General features: G+C 29.5%; 1 pseudogene; it reads right to left on the bottom strand.

The window, feature by feature from the left end:
* On the bottom strand, window positions 1–471 carry LOC111304018 (uncharacterized protein At5g48480-like; annotated as a pseudogene).
* Window positions 472–5,489: the final 5,018 nt, after the last annotated feature.

Below are 5,489 nucleotides of genomic sequence, written 5' to 3'. Positions count from 1 at the left end.
CTAAGCTTCAACCTTAGTGCATTTCTTGGCAAGAGAGCAAATGAGCCAATCGTATCCATAGAGAGCTTTGACCTGGCCCACGCGTCCACCACAGCACACTTCGTCGCCCCCTGCAATGACTTTAGTGCTCACGACTTTGGCTATAGCAACTTCTACATTCTCAGTCTCGATGCAGAGCACACATCCAGTTTCCTTACTTTTCACCATAACAGAGTCATCAACGATGTTAGATACGAGAATGGTAGAGCCAACGAGCTTAAGCTGAGTGAAGAGGATATGATGGAGCTCTTATTCAGCTTTGCATTTGGAGTAAAGAGAATGGCCATCATCAATAGCATCGAATGTGGTCTTGTAGAACCATATTGCGTCAACTGCCTTTGGTGCTTCCACCATCAACTATAGCTTTATCGCCATGAACTCCACTGCCACTACTTTCTTCACTCTTCTGTTCTGGACCTCCTGCTATGTCATTGATAAAAATAAACAAAGCTTTTCATAAAAATGGGAATTGGAGCTTGTGAGCACATGGGTTTTTAAACTAAAATCTCTTAAAAATCAATTTGTTGGCTTTATCAAATCCTTTTACTTTTCTTGTTTATTTTTTTCCCTTTTTTGTTTGCTTCTCTCTTTCTTTGACTTTCAGTCAGGACACTTCTTTCCTTGCTTTTTCCCACAAGCTAGTGACTTTACATGATGGTCTATTACATGTCATCACTCTAAACACAAGCTATGCCAATTTTTTTATTTTACTACTGATTTTCTTGTGTGTTTTTTATCTTTGGATCTTTTTTCTCCATGTTTTTTTCGTGTATTCTAGCTTGAATATGGTCTGTATTTATAAGATTTAACTAAAGAATCCCCATCCGAATAGTAAACCCAATTTCTTTTAAGCTTTAACCTTAAACCTAACTCAAACCCCACAACTCAGTTCCAATAATTTCATTTAAATTTTACCTCTTATTTTTTCATTTTTTTTAGCTTTTCCATTTTTATTATTTTTTATTAGCAAAATAAAAAATAGACCCCTAGATAGATTGAAGTGTCTACACATGGCCTCTAATCGGAGGAGCATTCAAAAGTTTTGAGATTTACAAATCATTTTTAATTTTTTAAAATTTCATGGCCTCTGATCTAAAGAGCATTTAAAGGTTTTGAGATTTGTAAAATGTTTTTAAATTTTTAAAGTTTCATGGCCTCTGATTGGAGGAGCATTCAAACATAAAGTTTTATGGCCTCTAATTAAAGGATCATTCAAAAGTTTCGAGATTTGCAAAACCTTTTAAATTTTTAAAGTTTTATGGCCTCTTATTGGAGGAGCATTCAAAGATTTCGAGATTTGTAAGGCCTCGAACATAATCTCCAAAACATTTTAAATTTTTGAAAAGTTTCATGGCCTTTTATTAGAGGAGCATTCAAAGATTTTGAAATGAATTTTAAAGTTTCATGGCCACTGATTCAATGAGCATTTAAAAGTTTTTGAGATTTAATCTCTAAGACCCCTAGTAAAAAAAACCAAAAAAAAAAAAAAATTTCAAATGCAACATTCAGACAAAATTGTTGTCTATGTCTTTGCATTATTTTTTATTCTTAAAAATATGCAAAGAGGGACAGTTGTAATACGAATTTTATCTAAAATATTTTTCAACATGATTGACTCAGAACTCATTTGCGAACATGGGCCAAGACCATTTAAGAAGACTATTTATGACCAATAAAGAGCTCATAAATTTGGCTATTCAAAAATCTAAATTCAACTCAAGTCAAATCCGATCAAGTAAAGTCAAAATTACATAAAACTTGATCAAAATAGATAAGAGCCTAGATCAATTCTAAAAAATCAAAACCTAATCAAAATCAATGTTGTTTAAAATTGAATTTGAGATTTTTCAAAACCTTAAAATTTTCATCGTGTCCGGAGAATGGCTAAATTACCAAAATACCCTTATAAAGGTATTTTCTTAAATTAACCTTTTCGAGCTTAGATTTTTGTGAAACATTTCAGATCTTAATTTTATAATATTTAATAATTTTTTGGTGCATTTAAAATCATAGTAGTACCCCGAGAAAGGTAAAATTACCAAAATATCATTATAGGGGTATTTTTGTAATTTAGTCTTCCTGAGCACGAAATTTCATGAAACTTTCTAGATCTTAATTTTATAATATTTCATAATTTTTGGTGTATCTAAAATCATAGCAGTACCCCGAGAAGTGTAGTATTACTGAAATACCTTTACAAGGGTATTTTTGTAATTTGACTTTTTCAAGCTCAAAATTTCACTAAACTTTTCAGATATCAACTTCATAATAATTCATGATTTTTGATACTTTAAAATCTAAAAAATGATCATGGGAACATTGATTTTTAAGAAAATAACCATAAATACCAAAACTTTGCACTATAGGTAAAATGATCTTTTTCATGGGTTTAAGAGGCATAAAAATTCAACATTTACAGTGTTTAATCTGAGCCATTGGATCCTTTGTTGGCTTTTAATTCAAGGGCCAAATATGGCACCTTGGAAATAAAAAAAGAAGGAACTATCGCCTTCGGATGAGATTTTATCTAAGGGCCCTCATTAAGCAAGATTAAAATATCGTATTTCTTAGTAGGGTCTGCCAAATAAAAGCATGGAGAAGAAGCTATAGAATAAGGGAGAAGGAGGATGAGGCTTTGGGTAAAAAAAAAAAAAAAAGAGTTAAAAAAAAACACAAAAGAAAGAAGTTACAAAAAATATAAAGAAAAGCTCCAAGGTGAACAGCCCATACAAAGGCACATGTCTATTATTATATCTTTGTTTTTGCTCCATGTTTATACCTACCATGTTTTATGTTGTTGTTTGTTGATAAAACTTAAAGCTTTATTTGTTCTTTATTTCTGTTTGGTTAGAATTTCATCTTCTTTTTTTGGTGTTGCCGAACAGTTGCTACCTCTTCCAATAGTAGCAACAGTTGGCCTCCTACCACAAAGTTTTCACTTTTCTATCTTTCATGAGTAGTCATTAGTTAGCCTAAGCAAAAATAAGAAAGAACCTAAGAAGTAGCTAAATAACCAAACTATGCTGCTTGGTTCCTATAGGAGGCCATGGTTTGGTTGTTTCTTCAGCTCAGATTACGAAAGTTCCTTCTTTTGTTGGTTGCAGCCATCTCTTTTATTTCTTTTCCTTGCATGTGACTTAGGTTTGTAGTGGAACTAGGAAGTTTTTTTTAGCTAAAAGCTTTGGAAACTATGGAGCTGGCCCTTAAAAGATGAAATAAGAAAGCTACGAGAGCTGAAAGCTTGAACTGATGGCTTCCGGTTATGATCCTTTAGAGTTTTCTAAGAACATCAATTTTCAAGCTTTAGTTCCTTACCTTTTTATGTGGAAAGAAGTTGTTTTCTCTTAAAATATATATTTATATATATATATATATTTATATACATAGAACATGGTTGTTTGAAAAGGGATTGATAAGGGGAAGAAAAATTTAAGGTCCAAGTTTTGTCTCTAGCTTATTGTTTTCACATGAGGGAGGGTCCGTGTTGGTTTATACTTGTTGATTTTTCAAACATGATGAACACATATGCTATAGCAAAGAAATAATGAAAGTATAATTATTCAATTATAATCAAAATTATTTCAATGCAAAACAATATTCTTAATCCAAACATATGCAAGTATTCAATAATATATTTCAATCAAAATAATACAGGCATTTGTAAAATACATGAGCAATCTACCTAATTAAAAATATGCAAGCATTTAGGCATTATTTGGTACCTGTCATCTTAATTATCTCAATTAATGAACATGTATATAAATTTATAATTTATAATTCATAATCTATGAGTTATATCAATTAAAAATCAAGAAATCAACATAGCTAACTTATAGTCATGTTCAAAGATTCAAACAAATATTCATGCTATAAAAACTATTAATCAAAGCAATCAAGAACTAAGCATGAATATTTATCAATCCAAGCATTTAACAAAGTTAAGACACATTCTATCAAGTAGCTTGGTGATTAATTTGTGCAAAGTGTTCACAATAATATATCATTTTTGCACATATGAAAGCAAGCATTTATCCAATTATGCATTAAACATTACAAATCATAGGTGCATAGTATAGATTTAATACAATTACCTTATTCTTATCAAGTTATGTTGTTAAGCTCATTGTAGTTGAGTTAGACTTTGAATCCTCCATTCCACTTCATTTGGGTAAAACTAGGCTTAATTGATAAGGATGACATGCTTTGCTTGCTATACTTGAAATTCCAAAAATGTAAGGTCATTCATACTCATTTCAAGTTCTTTTAGCATAGACTTAGAAAATATTCTTAACAAAGAAATGTTCATTAATAGCATCAAGAATATCAATTAATAAAAATTATACCAATTGTAAGAAATAAATTTTCATTTTCTAAGTCATTATAGGCAAAAGAAAATTTATTCACTAAGCACAAGCTGCCAATTGCAAGGGAGATATATACTTAAGTTAGAGGTCATATATCAATTTAAACATCAAATAGCACAAGAATGGCACTAAAGCAAAAGTTCTTAAGTAATGTGCAAAAATCAAACCTTTTAGATCATTCATGAACACATAATAGACATATTCAATATTCAATATTCATATATATATATTTAATAAATCACCAAGAAATATATCAAAATGAATTTTAGGCTATATGAAAACTACAAACTCAAAGAAGACATATTTATCATCAAAAACATATTCAAGAAAATTTTAGCACAAAAGCATAAATATATCTACACAAATTATAGGCCATTATCAACAATGACTTAAGCTAAAAATAAGCATCATAAGAAAATCATTTATTTAAGCCATATTGCAACCATGTCAAGTTAAGAAAAAATCATATTATCATATATGCATACACTTGACAAGAACAATAGATGAACCAATAACATATATCATTTACAAGCAAGTAATTCATCATATTCAAAATCATAAATCAAGAGATATATCAATTGAGCATAAAAATCTAAAATATTTCACAAAATTAATAAAACAAGTTAGCACAAGAGCAAGTATATTTAAAAATATTTTAAAAATCAAGAAAAAATTTAAGTATTTTCAATTCCTAAACATTAAGGTCAAGTTGAATCAATCATCATATGAACACATGTCTTGACCAAAAACATAGATGAACAAAGAATCAATATATATCTTTTAAGCACATAAAGTTCATCAATTCATCAACACAAGAGAAAAAATAAATCTTGAATTAATAAGGATAAAGAATTAAATCATATTTCAAGATTATTTAATAAGAAGTGAAGAGATGAACAATCAAACATCAATATTTATTATTTAAGCATAAGATGATCATCAATTTTTAAAATCACAAATCAATAGTTAAAACAATTATGTATAACACAATTAAGTTTAAACAATTCACAAGATCCAAACAATATAAACAAATTGAGCAATTTTAAACATCATGGTCATATAGGCATGTTTAACAATCACAAATCA

Source organism: Durio zibethinus, chromosome 13 (assembly GCF_047325235.1).
Source record: "Durio zibethinus cultivar Kanyao isolate XHJ-2024 chromosome 13, ASM4732523v1, whole genome shotgun sequence".
NCBI lineage: Eukaryota > Viridiplantae > Streptophyta > Magnoliopsida > Malvales > Malvaceae > Durio > Durio zibethinus.
This window is presented reverse-complemented; position numbering and strand designations above follow the sequence as displayed.